The 17,863-nt window shown below is 40.3% G+C and overlaps 1 non-coding gene across 1 annotated transcript; it reads right to left on the bottom strand.

The window, feature by feature from the left end:
• Positions 1 to 17,519: 17,519 nt before the first annotated feature.
• LOC148577673 (small nucleolar RNA R71) lies at positions 17,520 to 17,626 on the bottom strand. Its single transcript, XR_015903625.1, has one exon. It is a non-coding gene; the product is annotated as a small nucleolar RNA R71 (small nucleolar RNA).
• Positions 17,627 to 17,863: the final 237 nt, after the last annotated feature.

The raw sequence follows: 17,863 nt of genomic DNA, 5'->3' as shown, positions 1-17,863 counted from the left end.
GCATGCATACATCAAATTATGGAAATATAGAATTAGGCATGACAAAGATCACATTTTTTTTTGAGAGAAAAACACACATCAAAAAAAGAATATTGGTTGAAAAATGCAACCAATTCAAATAGGCTCAAAATCTCACAGGTTTTGTGTGTTTGAGCTCTAAACCATGTTCCAGTATAATATTTCTTCAAACAAGTGTAATATTAAATTTTATTCAAATTAGTGAAATACTTTAAAAGGTTTCTTGAAAAAGAAAATATTACTTTAACCAAGTGGTAAAATATGCAAAAATCAAACAAATATGCAATCAATCATGCAAATGCAACAATGAACAAACAAACAAAGAAAATAAAACAATGGTGTTGAGAAGAAGGTAACTAACCCATGGAGATCAGTATCGACCTCCCCACACTTAAAGATTGCACCGTCCTCGGTGCATGCTAAGATGTGCAAGTAGATGGGGGTTGTGGTTTCTCAGCTGGGCTCTTTTTTGTTCCTTTCCTTGCCGGCGGTTTGGGAGTAGCTTTCTCCTTTCCTTCCTTGGTGGCCATCCTGAAGAAGGGAAGAGAAAGTAAATTAAATTCAAATAGATATATAGCAAGGAAGAGAATGGAAGAGTGGTGATGGATGCACATTGGGATGTAATTGACATTAACACATGCTCTCGAGTACATGTGAAAAGCCAGCAATGAAAAATAGCCAGTGCATCGAAAGATAAGTGGATGTAAGGTGTTTTATTGGCATGCCGGAAAAGGGCATGAGTAGCATAGACCAAGCATTACTTGTAATAAGTTACCATGTTTGTATTGACAATTATATTCAATTAAAATAGTAAAGGGAGTTTATGAAAAGCAAGCATTCAGAGTAGTAGGATAAAAGATACTGAAAAGCAGTGCACAATGCCATACGGGCGTTTTCACAAACACATAGCATGCATGTTAAATAATCTAATGAAAATAATAAATTGAACATGCAAGCAACCCTTTACAAATAAATATATATAATTGTCAAATAATTCCTCTAATAATCCACAAGTAAAATATAGAAATAATGACCTAAATAAATTTCTAACACCAATGAAAATAATACAATTAATGAAAGTATGTAAATAAACTAAAATAAAATAAAAAGAAAAATAAGAGAAATGAGAAGGGAAAGAAGATAAGAAAGGAAGAAGAAGGAAATAAGAAAAGATAAGAAAAATAAGGATTAGAGAAGAAAAGATAAGAAAATTGGCTGATCTGGATATGTTGTGCGGCGCAGGCGACGCGGTCGCATGGGTGACGCGGTCGCGTGGTGCGCGATAAGGTTGGGTGACGCGGACGTGTGAGGCACGCGATCGCGTGACTTGATTTGTGCAAGTGGTGCGAGTGCAGCCTCGCGGTCGCACAACTCTCTGTTCAAATCGCGTGGTTGATGCGATCGCGTGAATGGCCTTATCTTCAATATGACGCGGACGCGTGGGGCACGCGTTCGCATGGGAGGCTTGGGCTTCCAGCACGAGTCCAGCCCAACTCCAGCACAACTTTCGGCCAAGCACCCTTTTTACGTCGATTTTCAGGGCACGCGGCCGCGTGGGTGACGCAGTCGCGTGGGAGGCCAAAGTTCCCATGTAACGCGGACACGTGGGTCGATTTGTGCCATTGGCATGCTTCCAGCGCTGCTCCTGCGTAACTCTCTGTTCATATTAATATTGTCTCTCATCTCCTTGCGACGCGGACGCGTCGCTGATGCGATCGCGTCGCGTGCTCGCTTTTTTTTTTTTTAATCTGAAAAGATGCAGAATGCAGTGTTAATATGAATGTGATGCAAAACTCCAGGTTCAATAAAATAAAATAAAATAAAACTCGAAAACAAATAAAACTAAATAAAAATGAAAAAGGACGATCATACCATGGTGGGTTGTCTCCCACCTAGCACTTTTAGTTAAAGTCCTTAAGTTGGACATTTGGTGAGCTCCCTGTTATGGTGGCTTATGCTTGTATTCATCCAGGAATCTCCACCAATGTTTGTATCTCCAGTAACCTCCGGGATCCCAAACTAGGCGCAGAAAGCCTTCAAGCAAGTTGAAGCAAGTGACAAGGCCCCAAGAGTGCTGATTTTTAGATTGAATTCCGGGGTCCCAGACCTTGCCTTTGCACCCGTCTTTTGGTTGAGCAATATTGTTCCATACGGGTGGCAAGTAGTCTGAATTCTCACGTAAGCGGCCAAACAACTTCCTAGACCCATTCAGTTGAGCTTTACACCAACCTTTGCATTTAAACTTTGAGCACACAACCATGTTGAACCTTGCTTGACAATTCTTATCACTGGCCATCTTCCTCTTACTCTTAATGCCGCAAAGAGCTCTAAGTTGACCATCCGTCTCCAGTAGCCCATATTCAAGTGGGATTAGAAAGCTATGGGATATGAATTTTACCCACTTGAATGTTGTGAAGGATGATGGTAACTTAGGGGGAGGGGTTTCCAACAACTTTGGCAAGGTAATTTCAAGCTCCACTCCCTTGTGCTCTTCTTTGACATCTTCTACCTCTTGATCAATCTCTACAAAATCTTCAACTATGATCTGCCTTGGAGGTTGTACGCTCTTCTCAACATCAACATCAAACACCGTGGAAGGAGGCTCTGTGACTGGACTTTCCAATGGAGGTACATCATCTCTTAAGTCCGCAACCACTTCTTCCTTTTTAATAATTGCTGCTTTGTCCAGTTGTTTAAGTATAAAATCGTACTCATCCTTGATGTTTTTCTTTCTACGACAACTCCTTTCAACTATTCTTTCATCTTCAAGGGTCTCTCCTACCCTTACCCGTAGGGCCTCCTCTAGCTCTTTATGAAGTATGGATTCGCGAAGATGATTCCTTCTTTCCTGTTCCATATCAATAGCATAATTGGGATCATCTTGCTTTTGGATTGATGGATGTGGGTGCTCTTCCATGGATGGTGGTGATGGAATGGAGAGATCATTCTGTGGTTGAAAAGGAAGTGCACTAGAGCTTGAGGGTTGATTGTTGAAGGTATTTGGTGGTCTGATTTGGGCGACGAGAGCTTGTATAGTAGAGTTTAGATTGGCAAGTGCTTTCTCCATGGAGGTTTGGGGTGGATCTATGTATGGTTCATTTGGTTCATAAGGTGGTTGGTATGGTGGATGTGGGTTAGGGTCATATGGAGGTGAATGGTGGAAAGGGGCTTGTGAGTGTGGTGGTCCAAAGTTATGTTGAGGAAAGGATTCATAGGCATATGGTGGTGGTTGTTGATAGTCCATTGGAGGTGGTTGTTGCCATGAGGGTTGATCAAATCCTTGTGGCTCCTCCCATCTTTGATTGTTCCAACCTTGATGCCTGTTCTCATTGTAATTTCTTCTTCCTGTAATATTATTGTAACCAGACTCATAGCCAAAGGGGTGAGAGTTCATTGTAGCAAAATAAAAATTAAAAATGAAAATAAAAATAAATTTAAATTAAAAGGTTATTTAAATTTTGAATTTGAAAATTAAATTTTGAAATTTGAATTTTGAAATTTTGAAATTTGAATTTTGAAATTTTGAAATTTGAATTTTAAATTTTTGAAATCTGAATATTTGAAATTTGAAATTTGAAATTTAAAAATTTTTAAATTTAAAATTTGAAAATTTTTAAATTTGAATTTTGAAAATTGATTTTTGAAATAAGATAAGATAAGATAAAAATTTTAAAAATAAAAATCAATAACCTCTTAATTTAATAAAAAAAACAAAAATAAAAACAAATAAACAAGCAAAAATAAAATATTTACAATAACCAATAATAAGGCACACGTTTACAATTCCCCGGCAACGGCGCCATTTTGAAGAATTGAAGATTTATGGTTTAGAGGTTATAGAAACTCTCGTTGTAAGTATAGTTACTAAACCAAGCAATCAACCTTTCTTACAAAAGTTGTGGTTGTCACAAGTAACAAACCCCTTTAAAATGGATAACCGAGTATTCAAACCTCGGGTCGTCTTCTCAAGGAATTGCAGGGAAGTATGTTCTTATTATTGGTTATGAAGATTGTAAATTGGGGGTTTTGGAAGTAAGGTGGGAATATGTTATATGACATGTAAAATAAAATAATAATAATAAAATCTCTTGGCAAGGTGTGAGAAATTGGAAGTCCAGACTTAGTTATCCTTATCAATAACAATGAAAGTTGAATCTTAATTCCAATTTGTTAACCTTTACTAAAGCAAAGGAAAGTCAAGGGATAAATTGGTTTGATCTTCGAATCCTATTTATTTCCTAAGAAAAGCTTGGGATTACTGATGTTCAACTCAATTGGCAAGATAACAATTAACAATTATGTTATTAAGTTGGATAATTCCTGAGTTACTGATTTCTTAACCAAGACCAAAAGGGGAAAAGTAAATCTACTGGAATAAGAGTGCCTTCAGATGGGAAGCAATAATCATGTAAATAAAAGAAAGCAATATTAAACTGAAATACCTCAAATTGCATTAACAAAAGAACTTAAATCTGACATAGACAAGCATGGAAAAATAAATAAAAGAACATTGAACCTGGATTGAGAGTCACTCCTAAAACTAAGAGAAGTCCTAAATCCTAATCCTAAGAGAGAGGAGAGAACCTCTCTCTCTAAAAACTACATCTACTCCTAAAATTTGTGAATTATGGAAGCGTCTTTTTGAATGGATGCATTCCCCCACTTTATAGCCTCTAATATGTGTTTTCTGGGCCGCAAACTGGGTCAGAAACAGTCCAGAATTCGCTGGTTTCGAATTTTGCCACGCTGGATTTCCGTCACTGCGACGTGGCCGCATGGATCACGCGGTCGCGTCGCCTAGGGTCAGGGGAACTATAGCATATTATATATCAAATCGAAGCCCCAAACGTTAGCTTTCCAACGCAACTAGAACCGCGTCATTTGGACCTCTGTAGCTAAAGTTATAGCCATTTGAGTGCAGAGAGGTCAGGCTGGACAGCTTAGCAATTTCTCCAACTTCTTGCATTCCTTCCACTTTTGCATGCTTTCTTCCCATCCTCCAAGCCATTCCTTCCTTATAATATCTGAAAACACTTAACACACATATCAAGGCATCTAATGGTAATAAGAGATGATTAATAATAAGCAATTATAAGATCAAAGAAGCATGTTTTCAATCAAAGCACATAATTAGGAAGGTAAATGTAAAACCATGCAAATATTATGAATAAGTGGGTGAAGAGTTGATGAAATCCACTCAATTGAGCACAAGATAAACCATAAAATAGTGGTTTATCAATGCGCACGTGCACATGCTTCACCCGTGCCGATGAAATAAAAGTGGTGATGGATACAGACGCGTACAAGACGCTGGAACACATAATTGATATGTTGCTATACATGCGCAAGCGCACAAGGCGCGCACACAGACATAGCGTTCATGGCTCGAACGGAGTGTTCAGTTAATGAACGCTGCTGAAGGGCGCACTTGCGCACAGTACGCACCCGCGTCGATGGGGAAAAGCGCAAGGGACGTGCTCGCGCACAGGACACGCCTGCGTCGGTGAAAGAACGCTACGTTCTATTTGAGAACGCTACGTTCACCTAAAGCTACAACAAATGGCCATTTTGATCCACTTCATGCAAGACCAAAAAGCCCACTCCGTGTGCTGAAGGCCTGAAATAGAAGGTGTATATATAGATAGGAATTTAATTTCAGAGAGAGCTCTCTTTTAGTTTTCAATTTCTAGAATTTAGAATTGAGATCAAATCTAAAATTTTCTTTTCTGTTTTTGCTATCTCCTTTCTGTAACTTTTATTCTTCTGTTTTGGGTCTTAAACTTGGGTTGAAGAATTCTACTGAATTTCTTTATCTGAGAATCATCTTTCACTTTTCCTTTTATATAGTTCTTAGAATTGAAGATCTGATCATAGTTCACTTTTTGTTTTACTTTTTGTTCATGCCCTAGGTCGAGCTGTATGACCCGGGCTGATTGACGACAAGTCGACCGACCTCTTCAGGTCAGGATTACCTGACCTCTTCTTAAAGAGTTCGGCCAAATCGCCAAGAGAAGCCCAAAAAAGGCCCAAACAGAGGAACACGACCCAAGTCCAAAGGCTGCCCAAGTCTAGAAGGATAAGGGCGGTTCCCTTAAAGATAAGATAACTCCGCTCAAAGATAAGATAAGTTAACTATCTTATCTTTAGAAAGGTCACTCCACACCATTATAAATACACTGGAGCACCCAGGTATAACTCATACTCTGATTCTACAAAAAAACCTGCTTAATACCCTTGCTAACTTAAGCATCGGAGTCCCTTGCAGGTACCCCCACCCTCCGGTGGCGAAGGATCAGCAGTGCAGCCAGTCCAACAAGTCGGACACGACAGCTCCGGCCGCCACTCACCAGTCGGACACGTCAGCACCGACCAGTACAAAAGATCTCGACCGAGATTGACCTCCAGTTTCAGGTAACCCTCGAAACATTGGCACCATTGCCGGGGACCTGGAAGTCATCCCATCACCATGGTGGATGACCATGACAACGACCACGATTTAGATCTAGAGGATAGAACGCCGCACAAAAACGTGACACTACACCGAAAGATACCCCAGAATCTAACGGGGACAAAAACTCACCAAATTCGGGAGCAATAGAGACGCTTCAAGATCGTATAAAGCAACTTGAAAAAGAAGCCCATCATCAGCCAGAAACTGGGAAGGATCTACAAAGGGAGATAAGGCGACGCCGAGAATTGAAAGATAAACTTCTAAAACTCGAAGCTGATCTCAAAGCCAAAGCTACTCGATCCACCCCTGAGGACAACTCTCGCAAGGATCAAGACCTATTCACTAGGGAAATCATGAAGACCAAAATCCCTAAGGACTTAAAACTTCCGGACATGATTCTGTACGATGGCACTACAGATCCCGGCCATCATCTCAGCAATTTTAGAAGTAGAATGTATCTCACCGACGCCTCAGATGCAGTTCGCTGCAAAGCCTTTCCAACTACTTTAACAAAGACAGCAATCAGGTGGTTCGACAATCTACCTCCTAGGTCCATCTCAAGCTTCAACGACTTAGCCAAGAAGTTTCTAGCCAGATTCTCCATCCAAAAAGATAAGGCTAAACACGCCCCAAGTCTATTAGGAATTAAGCAAGGAGATCGGGAAAGTCTTCGCAGTTACATGGAAAGATTCAACAAAACATGCCTGGACATACAAAGCCTACCAACAGAGGCCGCCATTATGGGCCTCATCAATGGCTTCCGAGAGGGACCTTTTAGTCAATCTATATCGAAAAAACACCCTACATCTCTGAACAAAGTACAAGAACGAGCAGAGAAGTACATCAACATGGAGGAAAACTCTCGACTAGGAGAGACCTCAAAATCTGGATTCACCTATCCCTCCCGGGATAAGGATAAAAAGTCTAAAAAGAAGGAAGATCGACAAGGGAAAAAAATAAAAAAATACCATAATTACACCCCTCTTCGGGTGTCTCATGTGGATGTCTACAGAGAAGTTTGCCACACTGAAAAAATACCCCCAGCTCGACCACTCAAAGGCAAAAAAGAGGAGGAAATCGGACCGAATATTGTGAATATCATCGAATCCACGGGCATTCCACCAACGAATGTTTTGACTTAAAAAATGTCATAGAAAAATTAGTAAGAGAGGGAAAACTAGATCGGTACCTGGCCACCCGGGACGATGAACAAAGAAAAAGAAGAAGAGACAAAGATGTCGGACGAACCGAGCGATCACCTCGCACAGCAGAAATACACGTCCACATGATACATCGTGGATTTGCGGGAGGAGGAATCTCCAAGTCATCTCGCAAAAGATATCTCAAAGAAGTATATCATATTGAGGGGAAAGACGAAGCACTCGACATCCCCACAATCACTTTCACCAAAGAAGATGCATCCGGTATCATCTTAGGACACGATAAACCCATGGTCATCACTATTATACTGGTAAACGCAAATCTCCAACGCACACTGATAGACCAAGGGAGCTCCGCCGACATCTTGTTCAAAACTGCCTTCGACAAGCTCGGCCTAGAAGAAAAAGAACTTAGAGCATATCCAAATAGTCTGTTCGGACTGGGAGACACCCCAGTTCAACCACTTGGATACATCTCACTACACACTACCTTCGGAAAAGGAAACCAATCCAGAACACTCAAGATAGACTACATCATGGTCGACGTGAGTTCAGCCTACAATGCCTTGATAGGTCAGACAACATTGAATCAACTCGGTGCAATAGTCTCAACTCCACATTTATGCATGAAATTCTCAACTGCGGAAGGGATAGCTACAATAAAAGCAGATTAGAAGATGGCACGCCGTTGTTACAATGAAAGTCTAAACCTCAGAGGCAGAGGAGAGGAATTCCACACAATCGAACTGGGGAGAGTTCAGAGGTGAGAAGAACTCCGCCCACAACCCGAAGGTGAAGTAAAGAAAATCCATATCGGAGACACCCCAGACAAAACAACCAATATCGGTACGATTCCAAGAGGAGACATAAAAGAATTACTCGTACAGTTTTTACGAGATAATGTCAACCTCTTTGCATGGAAAGCTACAGACATGCCAGGCATAGACCCCAAATTAATGTGCCATAAGTTGGCGGTCTACCCAGGATCTCGGCCAGTACAACAGAGACGGAGAAAGCTCAGACCAGAATGATCCCAAGCTGTGGAAGAGCAGGTACAAGCTCTACTGGTGGCAGGATTCATAAGAGAAGTCAAGTACCCATTATGGCTAGCTAACGTCGTCTTGGTGAAAAAATCAAACGGGAAGTGGCGAATTTGCACCGACTACACTGATCTCAACAAAGCCTGCCCAAAAGATCCTTATCCACTCCCAAGTATTGACACTCTGGTGGATGCCTCCTCCGAATGTAAATACCTATCGTTCATGGATGTGTATTCGGGATACAATCAAATCTCAATGCATCCACCCGATCAAGAAAAAACCTCATTCCTAACCCCAAAAGCAAACTACTGCTACATCGTAATGCTTTTCGGTCTTAAAAACGCGGGAGCAACTTACCAAAGGTTAATGAATAAAGTCTTTTCGGATCATATCGGAAAAATCATGGAAGTCTATGTGGACGACATGTTAATAAAGACACAAAGTGAAGATACGCTGTTGTCCGACCTGACCCAAGTGTTCGACACTATAAGAAGGCATGACATGCGACTCAATCCTGCAAAATGCACCTTCGCAGTAGAAGCCGGCAAATTCCTGGGTTTTATGCTAACACAAAGAGGAATCGAAGCAAATCCGGATAACTGCCGGGCCATACTCGACATGAAAAGCCCGACTTGCGTCAAAGAGGTGCAACAACTCAACGGGAGGTTGGCAGCCTTGTCCAGATTTCTAGCCGGATCGGCAATAAGATCTCTCCCCTTCTATGCCACTCTAAGGAAAGGAAAAAATTTTGAATGGACAACGGAGTATGAGCAAGCCTTCCAAGAGTTCAAGAGATTCCTGGGATAACCACCTTGATGCCAGGGCATTTTGGCCAGTTTCACTGACCTTTTCTTTACTGTTTTAGGGTAGTTTCATGCATTTTCTTAGGAAATAAGAAAGTTTTGGGTAAAATTTCACTTACATCTTGATTCAAGCAAACATGGTGCACTTTACATGATTTCATGAGAATTTTGCATGAATTATATGACAAATTAGATGATGCATATCTCATGACATGGATTAGAACTTTGATGCACTTTATTGTTTGATTTCAGGACAAAGGAAGCAAGGAAGAATCACGTTAGCAGCCACGTTAGTCTAACTAACGTGACCACTAACGTGGAATGGGAGCTAACTTGCAACGTTAATGAGAAAAGTAATCGCCAATAACGTCCTCGAAACCATAATAGCCCACGATAAGAGTCACGTTAACTAAGTTAACGTGAACTCTAACGTGGAAGAAAGAAATAAGGCCAACGTTAGTGACACTCACCTATGTCACTAACGTTGGACCAAACTCATAAGTGGCCACGTTAAGAGCCACGTTAACTCAGTTAACATGGACTCTAACGTTGGGAAGCAAAAGAGAAGCCAACGTTAGTGACACTCACCTTTGTCACTAACGTTGGCCAAGCCACAATAAGCCACATTAGTTGCCACGTTAACTTAGTTAACGTGGAAGCTAACGTGGAGAAAGCAAGTGATCGCCAACGTTAGTGACACTTACCTTTGTCACTAACGTTGGGATGTACCACCACAAGCCACTATGAGCAACGTTAGCTCCAACGTTAACTTAGTTAACATGGAAACTAACGTGGATAAAGGAGATGATGAGCCAACGTTAGTGACACTCACCTTTGTCACTAACGTTGGAGATGGCTATCAACACCACGTTAGAAGCCACGTTAACCTAGTTAACGTGGACTCTAACGTGGGAAGTAGGGGCATCTTGGAACATTAGTGACAAAGGTAAGTGTCACTAACGTTCTCGAAGGATTGGCAAGCCTACGTTAAGAGCCACGATAACTAAGTTAATGTGGACTCTAACGTAGGGGGAAGGGAGGACTCTCAACGTTATTGGAAAAGGTGAGTCCCAATAACGTGTGTGAAGGACCAAGAGGCAACGTTAGTGGTCACGTTGGTGCCACTAACGTTGAAGTTAACGTGGATCATCCCTGGGTTAGGAACGTTAGTGAAAAAGGTGATTGTCACTAACGTTCTCGAACCCACACTCTCACTTAACGTTAACGCCACTAACGTCCTGAGCTAAACACCCTGCCTACTTCACACTTTCTCTCTGCAAGTAAATCTAAGCCCACTGAAGAGGATAACTGCTTCAAACTCAAGATCCAAAGGCCCATATCCAAGACTTGAAGAACCAACTAGAAGATCAGAAGAGTAGTATATATAGGGGTAGTTTTGAATTAGAAAGAGCTTTTCGGGGGGGGGGGGAGTTGGAAATTGGAGAACTACTGATGCGCATAAACTAGTTATGCTACGATTTAGGAAATTGCACGATCGGCAAAATTCCTTCCGGCAAGTGCACCGGTTATCGTCAAGTAAAAACTCACAATAGAGTGAGGTCGAATCCCACAAGGATTGGTTGAGTGAGCAATTCGGATTAGAAGTGTGTGCTAGTTGAGCGGAATCAAGATTTAGATGAGAATTGCGGAATGTAAAATTGGCGGGAAACGTAAATGACAAGAAATTTAAATGGCGAAATCTTAAATTGCATGAAGTAAAGAGCAGAAGCTAAATTGCGGAAATTAAAGGGAATGGGGGTGATTGCATGAATTTAATTGCAGAATGTAAAGAGAAAGTGGAAATCAGAAATGGGGAATTCATTGGGTTATAGGAGATATTGAGATCTCCGAATCAAAACATGTTTATCTCTTCCTCAACCAATGCGTTCATTGAATTTTGCTTGGCAATCTTATATGATTGGATCCCAATCCCTTGGCTCACCAATTCTCTCTAAAAACGAACAAATTCCCAATCCCTTGGTTTAAATATTCATAAGAAGAGATGATGCTCGATCACTGATTATACCACACAGTTTCATGAACCACAATTTGGTAGGATTACATGTCACAATATCCATCCAAACCCCAATCCAATTCACTGTGAGAAAGCTTCTCTAGCATGAATCCTCCATTCCTTTCCCAAGGTTCCGAAGGATTCCAATTATGGGTAGTTTCTTTCCCAAGACAACTACCCAATGGAATTAGATCGAGAAGCTTTCTAACAAAATTCAAGAGAAAAGATTGAAGAAGAAGATAAACTATTATTGATTCATTGAATTACAATAGAGCTCCCTAACCCAATGAAAGGGGGTTTAGTGAGTCATAGCTCTGAATTCAATTACAAAGATATGAAAACTAGCCAAATGAAAAAGTAAAAGTCCTTCCTCACTTAAATTCTATCCTATTTATACACTTTCTATATTGAGCTTCTGTTGTGTTTCTTGGGCTTTGAGGCCTCTCCCTGCTTTCCTTTTGCCTTGGGTTTATGATCCATAATCTTGATGAGGCTGTTGATCCAAAATCTGTAACATTCATTGAGCCAACTTAGTGATAATCAAATAATGACACATGACTCAATAAATTGAAATTTCAGACTCATCAATCCTTCAGGCCCAATCCCATAAACCATGATATTCAATTGGGTTTCATACCAGAGTAAGTTTAAGTTAATGTTTGTGCTCAAATACTAACTTAAACCGCAATATTGTTGGCCCAGAAACCTTTTCCAAGAGTGGCGTTTAAGTTGCAGTTTAAGCTTAAACTGTAGCTTAAACGCCAGACACTTCCAGTGATGCCTTTTGTGGAAGCACGTTTAAGCTTCAGTTTAAGGTTAAACTGAAGCTTAAACGTGGAAATGGAAGAAGGCAGCCCTGGAGGGTAACTTAGTCGAACACGTTTAAGCTTCAGTTTAAGGTTAAACTGAAGCTTAAACGTGGAGATAGAAAAGGCAGCCCTGGAGGTCGAACACGTTTAAGCTCCAGTTTAAGGTTAAACTGGAGCTTAAACGTGGAAATGGAAGAAGGCATCCTGGAGGTCGAACACGTTTAAGCTCCAGTTTAAGGTTAAACTGGAGCTTAATGATGCGCATAAACTAGTTATGCTACGATTTAGGAAATTGCACGATCGGCAAAATTCCTTCCGGCAAGTGCACCGGTTATCGTCAAGTAAAAACTCACAATAGAGTGAGGTCGAATCCCACAAGGATTGGTTGAGTGAGCAATTCGGATTAGAAGTGTGTTCTAGTTGAGCGGAATCAAGATTGAGATGAGAATTGCGGAATGTAAAATTGGCGGGAAAAGTAAATGACAAGAAATTGAAATGGCGGAATCTTAAATTGCATGAATTAAAGAGCAGAAACTAAATTGCTGAAATTAAAAGGGAATGGGGGTGATTGCATGAATTGAGTAGCAAAATGTAAAGAGAAAGTGGAAATCAGAAATGGGGAATTCATTGGGTTATAGGAGATATTGAGATCTCCGAATCAAAACATGTTTATCTCTTCCTCAACCAATGCGTTCATTGAATTTTGCTTGGCAATCTTATATGATTGGATCCCAATCCCTTGGCTCACCAATTCTCTCTAAAAACAAACAAATTCCCAATCCCTTGGTTTAAATGTTCATAAGAAGAGATGATGCTCGATCACTGATTATACCACACAGTTTCATGAACCACAATTTGGTAGGATTACATGTCACAATATCCATCCAAACCCCAATCCAATTCACTGTGAGAAAGCTTCTCTAGCATGAATCCTCCATTCCTTTCCCAAGGTTCCGAAGGATTCCAAGTATGGGTAGTTTCTTTCCCAAGACAACTACTCAATGGGATTAGATCGAGAAGCTTTCTAACAAAATTCAAGAGAAAAGATTGAAGAAGAAGATAAACTATTATTGATTCATTGAATTACAATAGAGCTCCCTAACCCAATGAAAGGGGGTTTAGTGAGTCATAGCTCTGAATTCAATTACAAAGATATGAAAACTAGCTAAAGGTGAAGGTAAAAGTCCTTTCTAACTTCAATTCTATCCTATTTATACACTTTCTATATTGAGCTTCTGTTGTGTTTCTTGGGCTTTGAGGCCTCTCCCTGCTTTCCTTTTGCCTTGTGTTTATGATCCATAATCTTGATGAGGCTGTTGATCCAAATTCTGTAACATTCATTGAGCCAACTTAATGATAATCAAATAATGACACATGACTCAATAAATTGAGATTTCAAACTCATCAATCCTTCAGGCCCAATCCCATAAACCATGGTATTCAATTGGGTTTCATACCAGAATAAGTTTAAGTTAATGTTTGTGCTCAAATACTAACTTAAACCACAATATTTTTGGTCCAGAAACCTTTTCCAAGAGTGGCGTTTAAGTTGCAGTTTAAGCTTAAACTGCAGCTTAAACGCCAGACACTTCCAGTGAGGCCTTTTGTAGAAGCACGTTTAAGCTTCAGTTTAAGGTTAAACTGAAGCTTGAACGTGGAAATGGAAGAAGGCAGCCCTGGAGAGTCATGTAGTCGAACACGTTTAAGCTCCAGTTTGAGGTCAAACTGAAGCTTAAACGTGGATATAGGAAGGGCAGCCCTGGAGGTCGAACACGTTTAACCTCCAGTTTAAGGTCAAACTGGAGGTTAAACGTGGAAATGGAAGGAGGCATCCTGGAGGTGGAACACGTTTAACCTCCAGTTTAAGGTTAAACTGGAGGTTAAACGTGGAAGCTTAGAAAGGTAGCCCTGGAGGTGTCGAACACGTTTAAGCTCCAGTTTGAGGTCAAACTGGAGCTTAAACGTGGAAATGGAGAGAGCAACCCTGGAGGAGAAAACTTGGTCGAACACGTTTAAGCTCCAGTTTGAGGTCAAACTGGAGCTTAAACGTGGAAATGGCTCCCTGGTGCTTTTCCCATTCTGGCGTTTAACCTCCAGTTTGAGGTCAAACTGGAGGTTAAACGTGGAACTCCTTCCTGAGTGGCATTATCATTCTGGCGTTTAACCTCCAGTTTGAGGTTAAACTGGAGGTTAAACTTCAGTTTCAGCATTTCTTAGCCTTCATGATTCTGGCGTTTAAGCTCCAGTTTAGGCTTAAACTGGAACTTAAACGCCATTTCCAGCATTATATGGCTTGGTAGTTTAAGTTCCAGTTTAAGCTTAAACTGGAACTTAAACTCCACATGTGATATTCAAGCTTCCTTTATTGATTTTGTTGCTTCCTTGCCTAGCCTCTTCTTTCCTGAAATCATCCAACAATTGCATCAAAGTCTTGCAAAATTTCATGAGAATTCTTCCATTCATAGCATTCAAGGAATATAACTAAAAACTCATGGAATTTGCATCAAAATCTTCATGTTGAATGATTTAAGACAAGCATGACTAATTGGCCCAAAATGATTACTTAAGGCTCAAGAAAATGCATAAAACAACTAAAAATAAAAGAAAAAGGCTAGTGAAACTAGCCTAAGATGCCTTGGCATCACTTAAACGTGGAAGCTGAGAAAGGTAGCCCTGGAGGTGTCGAACACGTTTAAGCTCCAGTTTAAGGTTAAACTGGAGCTTAAACGTGGAAATGGAGAAAGCAACCCTGGAGGAGAAAACTTGGTCGAACACGTTTAAGCTCCAGTTTAAGGTCAAACTGGAGCTTAAACGTGGAAATGGCTCCCTGGTGCACTTCCCATTTCTGGCGTTTAACCTCCAGTTTAAGGTTAAACTGGAGGTTAAACGTGGAAATGCTTCCTGATTGGCATTCTCATTCTGGCGTTTAACCTCCAGTTTAAGGTTAAACTGGAGGTTAAACGTGGAATGCTTCTTTGGTGAGACTTTCATTCTGGCGTTTAACCTCCAGTTTAAGGTTAAACTGGAGGTTAAACTTCAGTTTCAGCATTTCTTAGCCTTCATGATTCTGGCGTTTAAGCTCCAGTTTAGGCTTAAACTGGAACTTAAACTCCACATGTGATATTCAAGCTTCCTTTATTGACTTTGTTGCTTCCTTGCCTAGCCTCTTCTTCCCTGAAATCATCCAAACAATTGCATCAAAGTCTTGCAAAATTTCATGAGAAATCTTCCGTTCATAGCATTCAAGTAATATAACTAAAACTCATGGAATTTGCATCAAAATCATATTGTTTGGATGGTTCATTGCTTTGTTATTCTTTTAACCATTCTTGGTTACTTTAAGCTCAAGAAAATGCATAAAACCACTAAAACTAACAGAAAAATACTAGTGAAACTAGCCTAAGATGCCTTGGCATCAACTACTCTCTGTATAATTTTACTTTCTCTGCACTTCTAGTTTTACTTTTCATAATGTATTTTCCATCTTTGTTTTCGATTTTCAGAGCTATGAACAACTAAACCCCTTTCATTGGGTTAGGGAGCTCTGTTGTAATTTGATGGATCAATATTAGTTTTTATTATTCTTCTTCTATCTTTTCTCTTGATTTTACTAGAAAGCTTTCAATCTTCATCCAATTGGGTAGTTATCTTGGAAAAGAAGCTATTCATACTTGGATCTCTTCTGAACCTTGGAAGAAGAATGAAGAGATCATGCTAGAAATGTTTTCTCATGCTGGACCAAATTGGGGTTAGATGGATATGGTGACTATAATTCTACCAACACTTGATTTGGGAATGCATGTGGTATAATCAGTGACCATACTTCATCTCTTCTCATGAGCAATTGACCAAGGAATTGGCTACTGATGAAGATTTGAGAGATTGAATTATAAGGAATTGTAATTCGATCACCAAAGATTGCCAAGGAGATCAATGAACGCATTGATTGAGGAAGAGATAAAAATGAACTTGATCCGGAGAATGCAACATCTCCTAAGCCCAATGAATTCCCCATTTCTGATCTTACCCATTCTCTTTAATTTCTGCAATTTACTTTTATGAGCATCTTCCCCATTCTCATTTAAGATTCTGCAATTTACTTTCTGCCATTTACGTTCAGCTCTTTATTTCTAGCAATTTACATTTTCTGCTATTTACTTTTCCGCCATTTAATTTTCTGCAAATCTCAAATCAAATTCTGCTTCGCTCAACTAGAACATTCCTCTAATTAAAGTTGCTTGACCAATCAATCCCTGTGGGATTCGACCTCACTCTATTGTGAGTTTTTACTTGACAACAATTCGGTATACTTGCTGAAGGAAAAGTGTTGAGAGACAAGTTTCCGTGCATCAAGTTTATGGCGCCGTTGCGAGGGATTGATTTTGTATCAACAATGATTAAATTGGAGGTTAACTAGATTGAGCATTTTTTTTTCTTTTGTTTGATTTAAGTTCATTTGAGTAATTTACTTTCTGTTCAGTTATTCTCTTCCCTTCCCCCTACCTATTTTCTTAGTTGTTTACAATTCAGTCCACTAACCCACTAACTGTTTGATATATTGCATCACTCACACTAACAACATTTCTATAGAAATTACTTTCTGCATCTATTTCCTTGCTTGTGCCTTGGTAGTTGTATGACAGGGAGAAGAAGCAGGGCTTCAACTTCCTTTGATTCTGAACCTGAGAGGACCTTCCTTAGATTAAGGAGGGAAGCAAGAGGAATGAAAGTAGTTGGTGCTGAGGAAGAGGAGGAGTGCTTTGAACCAGATATGGATGAGAATATGGAGAACCATCATGAAGAAGAGGCTCACAACCATGGCAGAGAAGGTCTAGCAAATCATGCTGGGTAAGAGAGAAGAGTTCTGGGTTCGTACATCAATCCAAATGCAGCAAATTGCGGAAGTAGCATCCAAAGGCCAACCATACATGCGAACAACTTTGAACTAAAGCCACAGCTCATTACCCTTGTTCAGAACAATTGTTCATTCGGATGAGATGTCCAAGAAGACCCCAATCAACATCTAACCACCTTCCTGAGGATATGTGATACTGTGAAGTCTAATGGTGTTCATCCTGACACCTATAGACTACTTCTGTTCCCTTTCTCACTCAAGGACAAGGCATCTAAATGGCTGGAATCCTTCCCAAAGGAGAGTTTAGCAACCTGGGAAGAGGTGGTGAACAAGTTCTTGGCAAGATTCTATCCTCCTCAACGGATCAATAGGCTGAGAGCTGAGGTGCAAACCTTCAGGCAGCAAGATGGTGAAACTCTATATGAAGCATGGGAGAGGTTTAAGGACCTGACAAGAAGGTGTCCACCAGATATGTTCAATGAATGGGTGCAGCTGCACATTTTCTATGAAGGCCTTTCTTATGAATCAAAGAAGGCAGTAGACCACTCATCAGGGGATCTCTGAATAAGAAGAAGACCATTGAAGAAGCCATAGATATCATTGAGACTGTAGCAGAAAATGACTATTTCTATGCTTCTGAAAGAGGCAACACTAGAGGAGTGATGGAGCTAAACAATGTGGATACACTGCTGGCCCAAAACAAGCTTATCACC

Source organism: Arachis ipaensis, chromosome B1 (assembly GCF_059453495.1).
Source record: "Arachis ipaensis isolate K30076 ecotype BB chromosome B1, ASM5945349v1, whole genome shotgun sequence".
Taxonomy (NCBI): domain Eukaryota; kingdom Viridiplantae; phylum Streptophyta; class Magnoliopsida; order Fabales; family Fabaceae; genus Arachis; species Arachis ipaensis.
This window is presented reverse-complemented; position numbering and strand designations above follow the sequence as displayed.